A 22,259-nucleotide genomic window follows, 5' to 3' on the forward strand; every position below is an offset into this window, starting at 1 on the left:
TGAGCCAACCGGCCAGGGCCAGTATTTTTTTTTTAATTATACACTGAATTCTCTTCTGGAAATTGTCCTCCTTCTATTTTTTCTTTTCCTTTCTTTTTACTGTATCAATGTTTGCCTGCTCCAAACCTCAAAAAGTGGAAGGAACATTGTTCTACAATGTTTCCTTTTACTAAGTCTTAAGAAAGTTCTTGCAAAGGTGCTGTCATTAATGAAGAATGCTTCAACTATGAGCTGGGTTGTGAACTGCAGATTCTGCAGCACTTAATTTCTTTTTCCGTTACAGTATCTCAACTTCAAGTAGTCAACCTTAAGTACCCAATAATAATTGATAAATTTAGTGACATCCGCTAACGTTTTATCTTGGGAAGTCTTCCCTCTGGATTTCCCCTTTTTGGAGAAAAACAGTGCGAGTATGCTTTCCAGCAGCCTGGGCTTGGAGCCAACTCCAAGGGTGGCCCCCAGAATCTTGGCCCTGTCCATTGATGGCACCATATTTAAAACTACAACTCCCAGAGGCTTCCTCGAAACAGACCCTTCAAAAAAGGTTTCCCAGCAGCCTCTGGGGCGAAGAGCCCCGCCCTTGGGAGCGACTTCCCTAGGCTCTTGGGAGTCGTCCACCCGCCCAGTCCTTTGTTACGTAATAAAGCCCCGCCAACCGACGCTCAGAGTAGGGCGGAGGGCGGTGGCCAAGGGCGGGGAGGCCGCAGGGGGTGGGCCCTGAAGGGGGCGGAGTGGGGCCCGGGAGCCGAGCAGCCTGGCAACGGCGGTAGCGCGGGGATTACAAGGTGGGTGTACGCTTTCTCTGATCGGGCGTTGCGGGGACCCGTAGTGGGGATAGTGGGGTCCAGGAAGAGGAAGTTCGGACTCCCCATGCCGGCGGGTCCCTCGGGGCCTCGCAGCACCCGGAAGGAGCGTCATTTCGCCCTAGGCTGTGCCCGCTTGCCAGCGCTAAGGCCAGAGAGCAGCAGGCAGGTGCCTCTGGCTTCTAGGGTCTTCTCGTCCAAGGTCCAGGTCCGCGGCGGGCAAAGATCGGGTCCGAGATCGGGGCCCGTGGGCCGTGGGTGGGGGTTGGGGTTTACTTCCCGGTCCTGGGACGGCGAGTGGGCCTGGCTGCCGCCCTGTCTCCCTGGCGACGTGCCTCGGCTGGTCCTCGCCATTGCTTTCGGCGCGGGGTGAGTGCCTTCGGCATCGCCCGTGGGTTCTTTGGAGCAGCCTCAGCAGGTCATTGGCTGTGAAGCCTGGATCTGCGCCCTTGGCCAGTGTTTGTTTCTGTGTCACAGACAGGAGATTTGTCTATTTTTGCAACAGTTGAAGGAAGATCTTAAAGTGAACGGTTAGTTCCCTGATACATAGTCGGAAGTATGGGCAGACAAGAGCAAGCGCCCTTTGCCGGGTTGCCTCCCTTAACTGTCTTTTGCTGTGCTCAGGAAGTGAAAACTAATTTTAGTTTTTGCCTAAGCAGAGATGAAATGCGAAATTTATACTATAAGCTTTTTATACGCTTACGAAGTATGAAGTGGATTGTAACTGGTTCTGAAACAGATACTAAACCTTCACAAGAATGTAATAATGGAATATTAGAATTGACTGAGACCTTAAAGTTCATCTAGTTCATTTATTTCACGGATGAGGACACTGAGGCTCAGAGAAAGTAACCAATGTGACACAGGCTGCTGGACAACTTAATGGCAAAGCTAATATAAGGAGTCAGGTCTCTGAGGGATATCTTGGCAGCTGTCCAACCTGGGTAGTTTATTTTTTAAAGCACGGCTCAGTTTTGTTACATGTAGAGTATCCACGTTAGAGTCTCGAGACAGAGCCAGCGATTTTGCTATTCTTCAAACCGTTTTGAATTTCCTTCAGAGTTATTTTACAAGCCAACTGAGAAAATCAGCTTGTTAATTTATAGACACTTTTTGCTTTCATTAAACATGTACAGTATTTTGGGCATGATCACTTACCAGATTTGACTCTGAATGACTTTTGTCTATTCCCCAAACCAAATCTACCCTTCACACATTCCACACCGTGGAATAAATTCAAACCTTTGGTGCTGCCAGGGTATATCAGCCTCCTGAAGGTCTTGAAAGTGGAGAATATTCATTGGGGCTTTTATTTTATTTATTTTTTATTTTTTTTGAATTTCTCTGAAGCTGGAAACGGGGAGAGACAGTCAGACTCCCGCATGCGCCCGACCGGGATCCACCCGCACGCCCACCAGGGGCCATGCTCTGCCCACCAGGGGGCGATGCTCTGCCCCTCCGGGGCATCGCTCTGCCGGGACCAGAGCCACTCTAGCGCCTGGGGCAGAGGCCAAGGAGCCATCCCCAGTGCCCGGGTCATCTTTGCTCCAATGGAGCCTTGGCTGCGAGAGGGGAAGAGAGAGACAGAGAGGAAGGAGGGGAGAGGGGTGGAGAAGCAAATGGGTGCTTCTCCTATGTGCCCTGGCCGGGAATCGAACCTGGGTCCCATTGGGGCTTTTAGATTCTAGTATGGTTATTAAACGATTGATCTTCTTACTTTAGAGTTCTAACACATTTATCAAATTGTAAGTTATTTCATTCATTCATTCAATCTAGAAGACCATGGTCTGTTCACAATGGTCTACACACTGGGAAGACAGCAGATAGCACCACTGATGAGGTCCCTGCCTTACAGAGCTAATGTGTGGGAAAACAAGACAATTTTTTAAAAAGCTACATTTTCTAGTGGAGATGAGCAGTATGAAGAAAGATAGAGCTCTGGAACTCTATGATGGCAATAAAATAGGCTGGCATGAATAAGAGTGATTTGTATTACTTTTAATTGCTAGTTTTAGACTGTAAACTGCTGCTCCATTACAGCAAATAAGTTGGGAAGTAAATTTGTGTGAATCAAAGAGATTCTATGGTATCTCTTCACCAGCTATTGCCCTTTGAATGATAAGTTCCTTACAGCCTCATTTTTAGTTGCATTTCTTTTCCTTCACATGCAAGCAATAAGTGGTTTCAGACCCCTAGAGAGGCGGTTTTCAAGTCCTTTGCTAGCTACAGAAGGCTCTGTTGAGGACAGTGTTGGTTGTTGATTTCATACCAGTGTCTGCTGGCCCCAGGCTACCTTACACAAGCACTTCTTCTGCACACTGGTTTGTACTGGGAACCTACTGTCTGAAATGCTCGTCCACCTTCATGTTTTGTGGTTTGTAAAGAAACAAGTTCGTTTGGAAATTACAGGCATACCTTGGAGAGACTGAAGGTTCAGTTCCAGGACACCACAGTAAAGTGAGTGTCACAGTAAACGAGTTGTCATCTTTTTCCTGGTAGACGGCCTTGCTTTCAATTTGAAACACGCACACACACACATCTGTGATGTGCAATAAAGTGAAGCACAACAAAATGAGATATGCCTGTAGCTCTAGAAATGAAGAAGCACTCAACTTCTTAAGAACAAGAGTGCCAATCAACTGGCTTTAATGATAACTTACTATGAAAAAAAAGTTAATCAGATCAGCACCTTTTCAGTTTTCTCATACTATATATGTTCTGTGACTTCAAAGCAAATATTTTTATTTGTACAGGTTCTGAAAAATGATTGTTACATAAATTACTCTCGTATTCTTTATTCCAAAATGGAAGGAAGATTAACAAAATGTAGTTACTTTAAAAACCACTGAAAGAACATGTGGTTCTTGCACTTTTAAAGGTCTCCAAAATAAGGACAAAAGCAGAGCCTCTTCAAGGTGACATTTTGAACAGGTGGCCAAAGATTTCAAAGGCTAGAATTTCTTGTTATTTCTAAAGTTTCTCTTTTTTTTTAATAAAAGAATAAGAGGTTTTCATTATTCTTTAGTAATTCCCCTTCCTTGTTTCTAATCTCTGAGTTCTGCTTTTTAAAATTTTTCTAGTTACCCAGTTCATTATTCCTTTCTGTCAGACATGGGGACAGGGACTGTTATTTACTTATGAGCTGTTGACTCTGGATTTGAATCCTGGCTCTAACATTACCTGGGTGAATTTAGGCAAGTTACTTACCTCTGTGCCTCAGTTTCCTTATCTTTAAAAGGAAAATAATAGTACTTTCCTCAAAGGGGTGTTGGCAGGACTGAGTGATCATCTATGTTAAGTGCTTAGAATATCATCTTGCACTTGATATTTGGGCGTGATCACTTACTCACCAGATTTGACTCTGAATGACTTTTGTCTATTTCCCAAAACCAAATCTATTCTTAACACATTCCACTCAAGAAAAGTTAAACTACATGGAATTCCCTTCTTTTGATTTGAACTACATGGAACTCCATTCTTTTCTTTTAAAGAAAAAAAAATGATTCCAGATACATTTTAGTAAACTTTTGGAAATCTAGTAAGTCTGATTTTCTAGACATTTAATTTCATTATTGACTTGAGCTTGTAGTTTCAGGTGATGTTGGCAGCAGTGTTCACAATTCTTGCAGTGCTAAGTTCTCTTTACTGTTTAGACTCAAATAACTTGAAGCCCTATTTTACTATTACAAACAAGATTTGAGCAAGAGAATCCTTCCAATTCCTCTGCTTTGAGTGTGAGTGGGTACCAAGAGACTCAGTTGTAGTTAGTCAAGTGAGATCCAGTTGTAATCCTGTAATTGAAGGATGGTTTTTCATGTTAAATGTTACAATGTGTTTTTCCACAGAAACATGAGGACAATATCATCTTTTTGTTTTTAAGAATGTGGCAAGCATTTCTTTAGAAAACTGGCTTTCTGCATTTGTGTTTTCTTTCTGTTTCTACCTGAGGAACAAGTAGTGGGAAAGAGTCTTGTGTCTGTATGAGGTAGTAGAAATCTTGAGTTTGGATTCCACAAGCCAGGATCAAGTCCCAGGTCAGCACCTTCTTAACTCTAGGACATGGGACAAGTCATTTTGCCTTGCTGCTGGTGGCTCTTCCATTTAAGATAAATTAAGAAAACTTGCATTACCAAATTTCCAGATTTCTTCAGAGAATCAAATGTGCAACAGCACCCTTTGAAGATAGTGTGGCATTATTGTTACTGTGGTCATGTGTTCTATAAGCCATCACTATTTGGAGAACTAGTGTTAGAGGGCAGTGTCCTTCCTGTTCTTGGCTCATATCCCCCATAGCTGTAGGTATGGCCTCTCCTCACTCTCCCTCTTCTGTCTGCATTGACATATGCAAGTGTTTTATTGCCTCTCTCAAAAGGACCTGAAGGCATTGGTACACATTCTGAGCTTCCATTTTCTTGATTCCTAAAATGATAGCACTGTATAACCAACAATCACAAGGATCACCTGCCATTTTCTGCAGTTTCTGAGAACATAAGTCTTTTTCAAATCAATATTCCTCAAGACCCTGCTGATGTCTTCTACCCATATTAGACTGGATGTTCGCAGTCTTGGGGTTGGGATAAGAAGAAATCCAGGGACTTGATTGCTCTACAGTTCCACACTACCTTCCTTATGCGAACAGGACAGGGCCTAGTGTTCTTTTGTCTTGAAATGATTTCATAAGTAGCTCTTGGAAATTTCATGTACTTATATTAGTTTAATATTATGTTCCTCAACTCTTTGTCTTGATACGTAATACCTGCATATTTCAGCATTATTTTTTTTTTCATCTTCTAATCTTGTAATACAGATGGCTCAGGTTGGAGGCATCATTCTGGGCAGATGAAACCTAACATGGCACTCTTCTTCATGGGACAGACATTTACTAAACAATCTTTGACTTGAACTGGGCAAGGGAGGAGAGTTTAGAACTGTCTGGATATGTTCATTTCAGTAAATTCTATTGTCTGTCTAGGGATTATATTCCCTGACTGAAAGATGAAACAACAGAGCTCATGCTTAGCATTTCTTTCCAATTAGCAAATGAATAAGAAAGTTCTTTGAGTCCAGTACTGGGCAAGCTCTCACACATTGCTTTCCCACCCCTTTCTTTCCAACTTCTGGATTTTTGGACTATTGTCACCAACAGTTTGCAATTAGGTTCCTGTTTTTTGTTGTTTGTTTTGCTTTGCTTGTTTGTTTGCGTTGTATGTTGGGGGTTGGAAGGGCTAAGGGAAGTTGAAAGGTTATAATTGAAAGTAAAAAGAAAAGTAACTTGTTTGTAACTCCTCTAGCTTGATTCCTTTGCCTGCAGACTTTGACAATACAGTGATGCCCTTTATTTAGTTTGTGGACATTGTTAGGTGTTGCTATCACATCCGTTTGTGTGAGAAGAAACAATGTTTCCCAGAGCCTCTTACAATAGAAGGGACTGCTACATTAGGCTATCCTGCTTTCCCCTTCATGGGAACTCTGAAGGCAGAGGTGGGTCCTTGTGGGGCAGCTGTGTTAGGCTTGCTCTCAGGGTTACCAGCTGCAAGCCCTTTGCCTGATTGGTGCGTGGGTGCATAGCAGCACCAGGTGTGTATGGCCTATATAAGGCTATGGGTGCTTACACTCCAGAAAGATTGGGGATTGCAGATTGTGTGGATTGCGTGCCTGTCACTGTGAGGGGCCATTTTGCTGTTCGTGTGCCAGAAGAGGTTTTCCCCTGCCTGTGTGCTTGTCTGCCATTGTGAGACTTTATTAAAGAGAATGGCCCAACCTTTTCCGGCTCCGCAGCTTTTCTACTGTCTTCCCAAATCCAATGTGAACCTGCCTGGCTGTGATGGCGGCCACCAGCATTACAGTCTTGAAGGGGATTCCTAGCATTAGGTGGTAATGCTTGCAATGCCCTTGTCTGAACTTTAAGTTCCTTTGTAACCCTAAGATGATTGAGGTAGGGACTGAGGAGAACTAGGACTGTGCTTTCAGGATTCATTCCAGCAGGGCTGCAATTGGCATGAGCTATTTTACTGAAATAAATGTCTCTGCACAGCAGTGAACCTCAGCCATTACATGTCAGTACTACTTGTGGATGTAATTCTGTTGTCTGAGGTCATGCAGGTTCACATTGGATTCAGGCAGATGGTAGAAAAACTGCAGAGCTGGAAAATGTAGGGCCATTCTGTTTAATAAAGTCTCACAATGGTGGACAATCACACAGGCAGGGGAAACCGCCTCTCAGGCAAACAAACAGCAAAATGGCTCCACACAGTGGCGGGTAAGAAATCCACCATCTGCAATCCCCAATCTCTTTCTTGAGCACAAGCACCCATATAGCCTCATATAGGCCATGCACATGTGCCTCTGCCAGGTGCTCAGGGACTAATCAAACAAAGTGCTTGCGGCTGGTACACAAGCAAGAAAGCCTAACACAGCTTCCCCACAGTGGATCACAGTAAGAAGGAAGACTTGTACTTGGTTTTATATTTATTTATTTATTTATTTATTTATTTATTTATTTATTTATTTTTTAGAGAGAGTAAGGTCAGGGGGAGAGAAAGACAGGAACATTGATCTGTTCCTGTATATGCTGTGACCAGGAATCGAACCCGCAACCTTTTGTATATTAGGGTGATGCTCTAATCAGCCGAGCTATCCAGCTAGGGCTGTATTTGATTTCAGTGACACCCCAGAACGTCTCCACCCTTGACACTGGTTATATGACAGGCAGGATATGTGACAGGCAGGATATACGAAGCCCCAGATGATTCAATTTTGAGCTTCTCAGTCCAGAAGTGTTCCTTGCACACATCAGTGGTTCTAGTCTGAGAGCCGGTTCAAATCCCTACTGCCTCACAGATACAGGGCAATAAATGTTCGCCTTCACCTTTTTGTAGTCCTTGCTGCAAGACATAATGTGGGGCGTCTGTGCTAGGCTTGCATGCAGGGTTACCAGCTGCAAGCACTTTGCCTGATTGGTGCGTGGGTGCGTATCAGCGCCATGTGTGTATGGCCTCTATAAGGCCATGGGTGCTTGTGCTCGAGAGAGATTGGGGATTGCAGATTGCTTGCCCAACACTGTGAAGGGCCATTTTTCTGTTTGTTTGCTGGAGAAGCGGGTTTCCCATGCCTGCGAACTTATCTGCCGTGGTGAGACTCTGTTAAACAGAATGGCCCAACACTCTTCCAGCTCTGCAGTTTTTCTACCATCTGCCGGAATCCAATGTGGACTTGCCTCGCCTCTGGCCTCGCCTCTGGCATTACACATAGTAACTGATTTTTGAAAATTGAGGCTGAACATAACCGTGGGGCTATTTCCTTTCTTTGCTGTTATCATCTTTGAATTGATGTGATCATTCCTTCAGAGGTTCCCATCACTTCTGTCACCAAACAGTTTTAACTTGTTGATAAGAAGTACCCTGATGCCCCTTGTAAGGCTCGGGCCGCCACCATAGCCATGCACATGCAGGTCCTCTTTGGATTCAGGCAGATGATAGAGAAACGGCGGAGCCAGAAAGCATTAAGGCCATTCTGTTTAATAAAGTCTCACAATGGCAGATAAGCACACAGGCAGGGGAAACCCTCCTCTAGCACAAACAGCAAAATGGCCCCTCGCAGTAGCAGGCAGTCCGCCATCCACAATCCCCATTTCTCATCTCTCTCGAGCGCAAGCACCCATAGCCTTATATAGGCTATGCATACATGCCTCTGCCCCATGCTCATGCACTAATCAAGCAAAGTGCTTGCAGCTGGTAACCCCACGAGCAAGCCTAACACAGCTGCTCCACATTCCACTACTTTAGGGTTGCTTACCTCAATAGGTACATTACATACATACCAGAAATGATGATTATAAAGGTACCCTTCATAATGTCTCCCTGAGCACTCTGCTCAGGGAGTTAACTGGATGCTTATCTCCAACTCCCCACCCCATGGTGCCAACAAGGCCACTCATCTTAGGTGGGGGTTCTGTATAGTCCAATGCCACGTCTATTGAAACCAAAAACCTCCTTGGTGCGTCCCTGCAACTGGGTGAGAGCAGCTTCCTGGTGCAGGAAGGGTTCTACAGGTACCATTGCCTCCCCCCATCCGGGTCTCTCCTAGTTGCAGTCCAAGATCAGTCCATAATAGACAGCCCAGCTGTCCATGCAAATCACCAAGGTAAAGGTCCTTTACAGGCAACTAAGTTCACATGGGGCCTCAGGCTTCTCCCTTTATCCCTGCCATCATGGCAGCTCTGAAGATGCTGACCCAAGGAAGAGTGCATAGAAACAGTGGCCAACCTCTTTACCTCTGCTCCAGAGAGCATGATACCATCTACCCCTATGTCCCACAATCACAGCAAGCCTACCAAGGGCTAAGTACTTTTTTCTGCTGGGTTTTTACCTTCTGCACGACCAGTGGCCAAGCTGTGTGTGTGCAGATGGCAGCTTCAGCTTGAGCCTCCTCATCCTCAGAAGAGCTAGAAATGCCTGCTCCTGCTGAATCAGAGCCATCCCGCTGGCCCAGCTCCATCTTCAGCTCCTGTGGCTGCCGGCTCTCTGCCTGAAGCTGAACCCACAGTTGTTCTTCCAACAACTGCCACTGCCAACGTTCAACTTCCATGGCAAGCTGCAGCTCACGAACCCATTCGGCCTCCTTCTCCAGCACTCGCTCCAGTTCAAGCCATTGCTGCCACTGGGTCTGCAACTCACCCTGGAACTCTCGACCTTGGGTCAACTTTTGCACAGAACTCTTGGTTTACTCTTGTAGGGCTGTAAAAAACAGCCAGCCTACAGTACCCAAAAGGATAGCCATGGGGAGCCATAACAACGAGTCCTCTACCCTTACCCCTCAGCGTTGGCTGTGGCTCCATACCCATCTGCTCTGAATCCTACCCACTACGCCAGATGTAAGGCCAGGGGCCACCACCATGGCCATCACATGCAGGCCCATATTGGATTTGTGCAGATGATAGAGAAACTGTGGAGCCAAAAAGCATTAGGCCATTCCGTTTAATAAAGTCTCACAATGGTGGACAAGCACACAGGCAGGGAAAAACCTCCTCCAGCACACAAACAGCAACATGGCCCTTCACAGTGGTGGGCAGGCAACCCACCACTTACAATCCCCCATCTCTAGAGTGCAAGCACCCCTAGCCTTATATAGGCTATGCACACGTGCCTCTGCCATGTACTCACATACTAATCAAACAAAGTAGTTGCAGCTGGTAAACCTGCGAGTAAGCCTAACATAGCTGCCCCACACCCCTGCTCCTCAGCTCCCGGGGGTTTAGGAGAAATGCACAGTCTTAACTTCCATACACTGGGCTAAGTAGCAGTTCACATCCTGGCTTCCCCAATAACCCCTTGACTACAATATCCACTAGAAATATAGTTTGAGCCACATGTGCAACCCATTTTCCTAGTAGTTACATTAAAAAAGTAAAGAAACAGGTGAAATCAACTTTTATGATAGCTGTTGATTTAACCCAGTGTATCCAAAATATTTCAGCATGTAATTAGTATAATAATTAATGAGATGTCGTCTTCTTTTTCTATATTAAGTTATTGTAATGCCAGTGGCCAAGGCCAGGCAGGTCCACATTGGATTCAGGCAGACGATAGAGAAACTATGCAGCTGGAAAGTGTTGGGCCATTACCATTTAATAAAGTCTCACAACAACGAACAAACACACAGGGGAAAGCACCTCTTAGGCAAACACAACAAAACCCATTTTTGGATATATTGGGTTAAATCAACATCTATCTGGCTGCAGTCTTCTGGCTCTTCAGAGTAGCCCCGGAGTCCCTCAGTGGAAGTTTCCTTGGGCTGGGAAATCTAGTGGTTTGCAATGCTGGCTGCTCTTTAGCATCACCTAAGAGTTTTACCAACCTGCTGACAGGGTCTGTAATGCTGCTGGTTGAGGATAGGCAGGTTCTCACTGAATTTGAGCAGATGTTCACATGGGGCCTCAGGCTTTCCCCCTCATCCTTGCTGTCATGGCAGCTTTGCTGTTGCCCCAAACCATGCTTGCTGCACCAGATGTAATACTGTTTGCTGAGGCCAGGCAGGTTCATAAGGGATTCGGGCAGATGGTAGAAAAACTGCAAAGCTGGAAAAGGTTGGGCCAATCTGTTTAGTAAAGTCTTACAGTGGCGGACAAGCACACAAGTAGGGGAAACTGCCTCTCAGGCAAACAAACATCAAAATGGCTCCTCACAGTGGAGCACAGGCAATCTGTGCATCCACAATCCCCAATCTCTCAAGTACAAGCACCCATAGCCTTATATGGACCATACATACCTGGCGCTGCAATGCACCCATGTACCAATGCTTGCAGCTGGTAACCCCACGAGCAAGCCCAACACAGCTTCCCCACACACCCCTTTAGGGTTGCTCGCCTCACTATAGGTACATTACATACATTCCAAAATGACAATCATAAAGGTGCCCTTCACAATGTCTATCTACCTGAGCACTCTGCCCAGGGAGTTAACTGGATGCCCACCTCTAACTCCTCACCCCACAGACTTGCCAACAAGTCCACCCATCTTAGGTGGGGGGGCTTGTACATTCCAGGGCCATGTCCATTGAAACCAAAAATGTCCTTGGTGCATCTTTGCAACTGGGTGAGAGCTGCTTCCCATTGTAGGAGGTGCTCCCCCATCAGGGTCTCTAATTTCACATGGGGCCTCAGGCCTCCATCCTGCTGTCATGGCAGTTCTGAAGACGCTGCCTCAAGGAGGAGCATGTAGCAGCAGTGGCCAACCTCGACCTCTGCTCCAGAGAGCATGATGACATCCACCTCTAAGCCCCACAATCGCAGCAAGCTTACCAGGGACTCTGTAGGTACACTTTACTGCTGGGTTTTTAACTTCTGGATGACCACAGGCTGGGCTCTGCGTCTGCAGACGGCAGTTGCAGCCTGAGCCTCCCCCTCAGAAGAGAAGGTGTTGGAAACACCTGCTCCTGCCAACTCAGGGCTGCTCCACTGGCAGGAATGCAGCTCCATCTTCTGTACCTGCTTCGGCTCCTGCTGCTGCCAGATCTCGGCCGGAAGATGAACCTGCAGTTCTTTGTCCAACATCTGCCACTGTCAACGTTCAACCTCCACATTGGATTCAGGCGGATGGTAGAGGAACTGTGGAGCCAAAAAGTGTTAGGCCATTCCATTTAATAAAGTCTCATAACGGTGGACAAGCACACAGGCAGGGGTAACTGCCTCTCATGCAAACAAACAGCAAAATGGCCCCTCACAGTGGTGGGCAGGAAATCTGCCAGCCATCCACGATCCCCCTGAGCACAAGCACCCAAAGCCTTATAAAGGGCACACACACGTTGCACAGCCACACACTGATGCACCAATCAGGCAGAGTGCTTGCAGCTGGTAACCCTGCAAGCAAACCAAAAACACCTGCCCCACAGTTATCAAAATCCGGTGTGTACTTTACATTTACTGCGCCGTTCAGTTTGGAATAGCCATATTTCACATGTTCAGGAGCTACGTGGCCTAGTGGCTCCAGTGTTGGGCAGGACAGTTTGGAGAGGTACATTTTGACCTTGATTTGATGGTGCTGTCAGCAGATTCACCGCAGGGCCACCACGGCCTCAGTAAGACCTTGTGTTAATATTCAGTGTAATCTGGGCCAAGCCCTTGGTGCTATGACATACATTTCATTTGAATTTTCTCATCATCCCCACTGGAGAGTTCTTTTCTCCAGTTCAGTTTAGTAAGCTGGCTTAAGACACCATTGATACACATCTGAAGTGCAAGCTTCTTTCATGGGGGCATCTTCAAAGAACTTGAGGAATTCCTCTTCTGGCTCTTCAGAGTAGACCCGGAGTCCCTCAGTGGAAGTTTCCTTGGGCTGGGAACTCTAGTGGATTGCAATTCTGGCCGCTCTTTAGCATCACCTAAGAGTTTTACCAACCTGCTGACAGGGCCTGTAATCCTGTTAGTTGAGGATAGGCAGGTACTCACTGAATTTGAGCAGATGTTAGACGAACTATGGAGCCAGAAAGCGTCAGGCCATATCTGTTTATTGGAGGGTCGCAAAGCCAGGTGAGTGAATAAACAAAAGGTAAGAAGAGCCAATTAAAAAAGGAAAATCTGCTTTTTGCAGTGAAAGGCAAGGGAGCAGGGCAAACCACACCTCATGGTGGTGGGAGAATGATCTGGCAGATTCACACAGAGGGCAAGCACTAGCAGCCTTCCATAGACCACACACACACAGTGCTGCCTGCCATGCACCCAAGCAACAGTCAGGCAAAGTGATTGCTGCTGGTAAACCTGTGAGTAAGCCTAACATAGCCATTTTCCCCACAGGACCCCATTCACACACTTGAAGATTTTTTTGATCTGGGGAAGATTAGGCATTTGCATTTTAAAGTTCTTGGGTGACTCTGGCCTGTTGCTCAGGAGCAGCTATAATAGGAGCACACATGTCCCCAGCCGGACTGCCCAGCTCATCACCTGGATTTCAGCTGGAAATGCATATTTGGACTCAGTGAGCCTTCGACTATTGGAGAACCCTTCTCAGTTGCAGCCTTCCCAGGTGATGCCCTTGTGCTATTTTGACACTCACTTTGACTTTGAGCAGCCAACTCATCAGAATCACCTGAGGGCATTGCCCAAATGCCAGGTTCACTGGCAAAGAGGCTGGAGTTTCTGATTCAAGTAGGTTTGGGATGGGGCCCAGGATCTGTATTTGAGAGGGAACAATATTTTCCATGTTTTACCAGAAAGTATTATGTTCGCCTTAGGTTTTGTGTAGACAAACATCTAGTGCACATTTTTTTTTTCATAAATAGATGTTGAATTTTATTCACCCCCTTTCTGCCTTTATGGAGACACGTTTCTCTTTCTTCTTTAAACCTGTTTATGCATGAGCTCTTAAAAGGGATTTTCTAATATAACTTTGCAGCATTAATCAGGCATTGCTGGTGAGAACCCAATATGTTTCTTACTGCTGGATTTGATTGGTAGGATTTTTATATCTGTATTTGTGAGGGAGATTTGGCTTTAATTTTCTTTTTCTGTGTTGTCTCTTCTAGTTTAGTATCGTTTTGCTAGCCTTGTAAAGTGAGTTAAGCATACTGGATTCTCTTTTTCTGGTCTCTGTAAGTTTGCATGAGATTGGAGTTACCTGTTACTTGAATGTTTGGTAAGAACATGCCACTAGAGCCATTGGGCCTGGTCTTTTCTTGTGGGAAGATTTTAAACTACCAGTTAATAGCTGTAGTTTTGTCTGTCTTTCCATTCTTAAATTTTAATATAATTTATTAGTGTCTTCTCTCTTTTTTCTTGATTAGTCTTATCAGGAGTTTGTCAGTTGTGGTTATGCAGTACGAGGTTTGTCAGTATGTGGAAATGAACAATCATAATTATATTTTCAAGTTATTTTGATTAATTTTTAGTAAGTAAAAACTTGATATGATTCTAAAGTCAAATTTATATCAAGGTATATTTTGAGGAGCTTCACTTCCATCACTCTGTCCTATCAGGAGTGCTTTGTACCCCTCTCACCCAATCAGTATCATTAGTTTTAGTTCATTCTTCTATGTTTCTTCCTTTGCAAATTTGAGCAAGCATGTACACTCTTACACAGACACACATTTGTATTTTCTCCTTTACACCAAAAAAAGTATACTACATACACTATTCAGCTTCTTGCTTTTTTCACTTAAAAAATATCCTCAAAATCACTCTTAATTTTCTCCGTCCTTTTGTCTGGATTTATTTTGCTGTTTGGATATTTCAGTATTTTTATTATTTGTTTGTAGTATATGCTGATTTCTATTGTGATTATTTCATTCACCTGTGAGTTGTTTAGAAGTCTATTTTTAAATTTACAAATACATTTTCTAGGTCTTTTAAAAACTGATTTCTAACTTAACTGCATTATGGTCAAAGAATGTTGTCTGAATACTAGTTTCTTTGAAATGTGGGTAAGTTTATATAGTATAAACATAGTATAGTTAAGTTTATATAATATCTTGTGGTTTTCTTCTTTACCGTAACAGAATGCTTTTTATATTTATCCAGGTTGTCTCATGTGTTAGCAGTTGGTGACTGTGTTACTGAGTAGTACTCCAAAGTGTGGCTCTAACATAATTTGTCCGTGTTGATGAACATTTGAGTTGAATCTGTTTTTGGTTTTTTGTTTGTTTTGCCATTATGAGTAGATTGCTTTGAACATTTGCTTACAGGTCTTTATGTGGACTTGTGTTTTCATTTGTCTTGGGTAAATACTGAGTGTTGCATTACTGGATGTGGGGCCTCTGTGTTAGGCTTGCTCACTGGTTTACCAGCCCTTTGCTTGATTAGTGTGTGAGCATGTGGCAGAGGCACGTGTGCATAGCCTAGATAAGGCTATATGGGTGCTGGCGCTCAGGAGGATTGTAGATGCACGGATTGCCTGCCCTCTACTCTGAGGGGCCATTCTTGCTGTTGCTGTGTTGGAGAAGAGGATTTCCCCTGCCTGTGTGCTTGTCCGCCATTGTGAGACTTTATTAAACGGAATGGCCTAATCGTTTCTGGCTCCACAGTTTTTCTACCATCTGCCTGAATCCAATGTGTACCTTCCTGGCCTCGGCCACCGGCATTACATCTGGCATAGTGGACAGTATTTGGAGCAGATTGGTATGGAGCCACCAACAAAAATAACATTTCAAGTTATTTTTGTTTATTGGGCAAAATAAGGGTCAAGATTTACTTATTTTCCCATATGAATATCAAATTGTTCTAGCATCATTTGTGGAAAAGTATAATGCCAGTGATGCAGGTCTTATAGATGCACAGCGGATTCAGACAGACAGTAGAAAAACTGCAGAGCCAGAAAGGGTTGGGCCATTCCGTTTAATAAAGTCTCACAATGGCGGACAAACACACAGGCAGGGGGAACCCTCTTCTCCAGCACACAAACAGCAAGAATGGCCCCTCACAGTGACAAGCAGGCAATCTGTGCATCCACAATCCCCCTGAGCGTGAGCACCCATAGCTTTATATAGGCCATACACACATGGTACTGCCATGTGCTCACGAACTAATCAGACAAAGGGCTTGCAGCTGGTAAACCAATGCGCAAGCCTAACACAGCTGCCCCACAAAAAGACTATCTGTGTCCCATTGAATTACCTTGATACCTTTGTTTGAAGTCAATTGGCCATTGCTTGGACCTCCAAAAGATGGATCTGATTTTGGACTCTATTCTGTTTCACTGATCTATATACCTATTCTTAGGCAGGTACCACATATTGACGATGTAGGCATTATATATAGTCAGTCTGGGAATTGGGTAGTGGAAGTGCAACTTTTTTTTTCTTTCAAGATTACAGTGGTCCCTCATCTATCATGGGGTGTTAGGTTCCAGAACCTCCCGTGATAGGGGAAAATCCATGAAGTAGCAACCTTATATTTATTTTATTTTTATATATATTTTAAGGCTTTGTAAACTCTCTCCACACTCTTATAAACCTTTCCCACACTGTTATTAACCTTTCCCACACTCTTATAAACACTTTCTATGCTCTTAAACACTTTCTACTCTCTTAAGCCTATGTAATTTTAACAACATATAAAATTCTATATGGGTACTCACCAGTGAATATACTACAATTTGAATAATGAAAATGATGATGAATTAGCTTTGCAGTATTGATGACGATGAGATGACTGCACAGCCAAGAAGAGCACGTGGGCAAACTAGCTTGAACAGAAGCAGCTGTAGCTGCATTTTCCATACGTGCAAGTCTTTGTCTACTCTTCTGCTGTATGCTACATATTTTATTTCAATTTAATATTATTTTAATGTTTTAATTAATATTTTTATGTTTTTTATGTTTTCAAATTTCTAGGCTAGAAAATGCTTATTTTACCACAAAATAATTAAAATAATAAATATATAAAATACCTTTATACTGCAAAATCCCATGATATAGTGAAAAATCCACAATACAAAATGAGATATATACAATTTAAAAATCTGTGATACAGTGCGATCACAAAAAGTGAACCATAATATGGTGATGGACAACTTTATTTTATCTACTCTTGGTCCTTTGGCCTTCCATATACCTTTCATAATCATCTTGTCAATTTCTATGACAAAGCCCATTTGGATTTGATAGAGATTGCATGGAATCAATATATAGTATTGATGTCATAACAATACTGAGTCTTCTGATCCTTGAGCATGATATATATTTCCATGTATTTAGGTCTTTAATTTCTCTCAGCAGTGTTTTAAGTTTTTAGTGTATGAGCAGTGTTTTAAGTTTTTAGTGTATGGATATTATACACATTTTGTTAAATGTATCCCTAAATATTTCATTTTTATATTATGCAAATGACATTTTATACTTTAATGCATATTTGTTCGTTACTAACAATACAAATACAATTAATTTTTGTTTACCTTTGGTATCAAGCACCTTCACTGAATTTACTAGTTCTAATAGTTTTCTGTAATATTTTCAGGATTTTTCTTACATCCATGATCATGTCATCTGCAAGTAATATTTTACTTCTTCCTTCTAATGTTATACCTTTTATTTCTTTTTTTTTTTCCACAGAGGCAAAGAGTCAGAGACAGGGACAGATAGGGACATATAGAAAGGACGGGAGAAAGATGAGAAGCATCAATTCTTTGTTGCGGCACCTTAGTTGTTCATTGATTACTTTCTCATATGGGCCTTGAGCAGGGGGCAACAGCAGAACGAGTGACCCCTTGCTCAAGCCAGCGACCTTGGGCTTCAAACCAGTGACCATGGAGCCAGTGACCATGGAGTAATGTCTATGATCCCACGCTCAAGCCAGCGACCCCTCGCTCAAGCTGGATGAGTCTGATGCTCAAGTCAGTGACCTTGGGGTTTTGAACCTGGATCCTCTGCATCCCAGTCCAACACTCTATCCACTGCACCACCACCTAGTCAGGTGGCTTCTTCTTCTTTTTCTTCTTTCTTCTTCCTTCTTCTTCCTTCTTCTTTTTCTCTTTCTTAAGATTTTATTTATTGGCTTTACAGAGGGAAGAGCGATGGGCCGATCAAGGAGTATCAACTCATAGTTGCTTCACTTTAGTTGTTCATTGATTGCTTGCTGTATGTGTTTTGACCAGGCAAGCCCAGCGTTTTGAACTGGCAACCTCAGTGTATCAGGTTGATGCTCTATCCACTATGCCACCACAGGCAAGGCAATATTTTTTTTTCTTGCCTTATTAAACTTGCTAGGATCTCTGAAAATATATAATACAAGCAATAAGAGCACCATCATTGCATTGTTCCCACACTTAATAGAAAGTATTCCCTTTTTCACCATTAATTATTAGGTTAGCTATAGGTTTTTCTTAGGTCTTTTGACTATTCCTAGTTTGATGAGAGTTTATTTTTTATCATGATTAGATGTTGAATTATGTTTGTAGAATTCTGTGTATCTCAGATACCATCTTCAGGTAGGTGATATACCTCATGAATATCCCTGTTGGGAATTCTTTTTCTTATTCTATAGAGCAGCATATATTGCTCCTTCAGAAACTATGGCAATTATCTGTGTTGGATTCCTGTGTGTCATTGTTATAATACTACTGGAATTTTCTTCACTTTCCCTTTCTTTGCCATTCTTTTGACACTGGTTTTGCTTCCTCTCTATTTCCTTGCATTTTTGTTTCTGACTTTTAGATTATTTCTTCCACATCTATTAAAACTTCATCTGTGCTAACAGTGCCAAGTCAAAGAAGAGTGTGTGTGTGTGTGTTCATGTGTTCATTCAGTTCTTTCACCTTCTTCTATAGCAGGGATGGGTGGACACTTGTATATATGGCTAGAATAATAGGTAACTGCCCCAAACACAAAGATAAATATTGTTCATACTTTGGGTTATTGTAAGTCTTTGTCTTTCTGAATCTCCAAGGCTTCTAATGAAGACAGTCTTTAGAGGTTGTATTTGGACACTCCTCTAACTTACTATAGCGAACTACCTATTGGGCAGGATGCTAGTCTTGCTGCTGATCTCTGTGAACCATTAATATCAACCTGTTCTAGTAAGTTACAGTTAATTAAGATGTCTCAAGCTTAGCATTTCCAACAATTGGGAGACCTTAGGCAACATTCAAAAACCTCACTTTCTGCTTTTTACTACTAGCCTGTGAAGAGAAGGAACAAGAAGTTTCAAATTAAAATTATCCAGCCCATTTTTGGAACTCTTCTTTAGAATTGTCATAAACCCTGGTCGGCAAACTGTAGCTCGCGAGCCACATGTGGCTCTTTGGCCCCTTGAGTGTAACTCTTCCACAAAATACCACATGCAGGTGCTACCTCGATAAGGAATGTACCTACTTATATAGTTTAAGTTTAAAAAATTTGGCTCTCAAAAGAAATTTCAATCGTTGTACTGTTGATATTTGGCTCTGTTGACTAATGAGTTTTCCGACCACTGCCATAAGAGATCATGGCACTTTAAAAAAAAATTTATTGATTGATTTTAGAGAGAGGAAAGAGAGAGAGAAAGGCTAGGGGAAGGAGTGGGAAGCATCAACTTGTAGTTGCTTTGTTTATGTGTTTTGACTGGGCAAACCCGCGGTTTCAAAATGTCAACTTTAGCAGTTCAGGTCAATGCTTTATTCACTGCCCCACCACAGGTCAGGCAAGATCATGACACCTTTTAAAAAACTTCCTCAATGGTGTCAAATATTTTAGTGAGGACTTAGCTTTCAGCTCTACACCAAAATCATTTTGAGGGCCATCTATTAAATAGAGAGAATGGGCACTCACACTGTGGGAAGCATTGTTCTTCATTTAAAAATTGAGATATGGTAAAATTCATGAGGAGTCTTTATATGGCTTTAAACTCTAAAGGCAGTTTCCAAAGGATTGGAAAAGTACTTGGCATAGGGGCAGGATTGCTGGAATAAGTGCACACCATCTAAAGGGACTACTTTGAAAAATAACTCATCTAGCTTCCTTTACACTGATGTACATTTTCAAAAAGGCCTCATTACATCACAGTTGTGCCTCATGGGGTATTTATTCTATTTTTGTCAACTAGTAATAAAATTTTTGCTTCTTTTTAAAATATAGTTTGAAAAAAAACATGATGCAAAGTAATATTGCAGTGGACAAACAAGAAGGAATGTACTGGTTCAGTGCCTCACAGACATGGATTTAGGGGGAAAAAGTCACTATTTGTTACTTTTATCTTTAAAATGAAGGCTAGAGTTCTTTGTGACTGTTTTGGTTACATAAAAATGAAATTTTTAAAAAAATATTTTTTATTCAGCTGTGTAAGCAGGAGGCATAATGTCCTTTTTTTTATTTGATCGTCTGTTAGATAACTAGAGCAACAAATTATCTGTTAGTGGGTAAGAGTGCCAGAGTGACGAGATTGGAATTCTAACATTGATAGTTTTTTTTTGTTTTTTTTTAGTGGGCATATTCTTTAACCTTCCTGCTCCTTGGGGTTGTGTGTTTTCATATGAAGGTAGTCATACCATATGAGGTTGTTGGGGTCATTGAATGAGTTTATCTGTGCTTAAAACACTGCCTGGCACATAATAGAGGATTAGTAAATGGAAGCCATGATCATTGATGAACAGATGTTCTTTCTATTTTGCCTTAATTGTATAGTATCACCTGTATTACTGTCTTTATTATTATTTAACTTATACCTATTTGTTGTCTTTATCACTATTAAATTGTCCTATGCTGAGGTCCAGCCCTGGGGGGAATCCAGGGGTCCCACAGGAAGAGACGACGTCAGCACGAAATGAGTGAGAGAGCCGAGCCGAATTCTTTAGCATTCACTGCCAGGCATCTCCGCCAATGGCTAGTACAGCTTTATTTTTATACACACACACTAAGTTACAATCATATGGTATACAGAATACGTTGATTAATAATTGTTTTTGTTTCACTATGGTTACATATTTCTAGGTAACGGTTAGTACATTTCTATAAGCTATAAATCAGGTGGTAAGTCATTCTAAGTACAGTTATACAATAACTTGAAAACAGCAACAATGGTTTTTGTGCAAGCTTCTAAAAGGTCAGTATTGATTAATAACTCTACCTTACCTAATGTCCTATATTGTCTAGTGAAATTTTATTAGTCTACTATATTCATATACTAGTTAAGTTCTAACTTTATTTTTCTCAGAATGTTCCACTACCTGCAGGTCAGGTATGCAAGAGGAACAAAAAGTTTTTCTATTCTACTATATGAAAAGACTAGGGAGGTAAAGTAATGGATTAGGTGAAAGCTGAAAGGTGCTTTTGTGTATAGTTACTATTTCCTACCTATTCATAAGTCACAATCTATTTTTCCCTAATATGATTTATAGGAGGGAATTTTCCCACAGAAAATTGGTCCCCCCTTTTCAGAGGATATCATAGTCAGCCTCCTGTGTCTATGGGCCCAGGCAAGGGGGTTTATAGGCTTTTCTGTGGAACTCACACCCTTGTCTCATTTCCAAAGAGAAATTACTATGAATCTGCAGGGTAAGCACGGTGCTATTACCCCTGTGCCATAAATGATAGCACACACCCCCAGAAAAGGTGGGATAAAAAACCAAATTAATTCAAAAAGTTAAAGGGGGAAGTATCGTTGTGCCTCTTCTTTCTGTGACTGTGTCAACCAGCAGTTGTTGATCTTCTTTGCTGTGACTATGTCAACCAGCAGCTGTTGATTGGCTTCTGACAATCCTGCATATTTATTCAACTCAACTCAGTTGCTCACTCCTTGAAGACCTATCTCATTTTTTTAGAGTTTCACACTGTGATCCAGAGTAGTTGCCCAATATATATTTACTAACTAATTTTTTACCTCTTTGGAAACAGGATTAAACGATTATGTATGTTGAGTGAAAAGTGCCCCAGAAATGATTGGCCTGATGTCATTTCATTATTTCTTCTAAGAAGCTATATTAATATTTAAGTGCTGGTTAATTTAATAGATGTTTAGTGAATGCTTATAGATGACTTGACAAACTAAATTGTTCTGAATATAATGACACAATCATTTTGTAGAGTGTTAATTTGTGTAGCTAACCTCTTGTTTCTGTTATGAATTGGATTGTGTCCTGAGAAAGATGTTGATAGGCCTATCCTCAGTACCTTGAAATGTGACCTTATTTGGAAATAAGTCCATTGCAGATATAACTAGTTAAAGTCATACTGGAGTAGGGTGGATCCTTAATCTAATATGACTCTTATCCTTAGAGGAGAACCATGTAGAGACACACAGAGAAGAAAGCTATATGATGACAGACACAGAGCTTGAAATACTGTGGTTGCAACCACCAGAAGCTGACAGAGGCAGGAGGTACCCTCCTCTTGAGCCTGCAGGGGAGCATGGTCCTGCAGGCACCCTGATTTCAGGCTTGTAGCCTCTAGAACTGGGAGAGAAGAAATTTCTGTTGTAAACTGTCCAGTTTGTGACACTTTGTTACAGCAGCCCCAGGAAACTTAAACACCATACATCCATTCTTTTGCCTTTCTCCCCTT

At 42.4% G+C, this 22,259-nt stretch overlaps 1 protein-coding gene across 3 annotated transcripts in view; it reads left to right on the forward strand.

The window, feature by feature from the left end:
* The first annotated feature begins 724 nt into the window (after positions 1-724).
* MTM1 (myotubularin 1) overlaps positions 725-22,259 on the forward strand; it is a 193,562-nt gene continuing 172,027 nt past the window's right edge. For all 3 annotated transcript variants that reach the window (XM_066249555.1, XM_066249556.1, XM_066249554.1), the window contains exon 1: positions 725-785. The gene's annotated coding sequence lies outside the window, so the exon portion shown is untranslated. The remainder of the gene's footprint in view (positions 786-22,259) is intronic.

This window comes from Saccopteryx bilineata, chromosome X (genome assembly GCF_036850765.1).
Source record: "Saccopteryx bilineata isolate mSacBil1 chromosome X, mSacBil1_pri_phased_curated, whole genome shotgun sequence".
Taxonomy (NCBI): Eukaryota; Metazoa; Chordata; class Mammalia; order Chiroptera; family Emballonuridae; genus Saccopteryx; species Saccopteryx bilineata.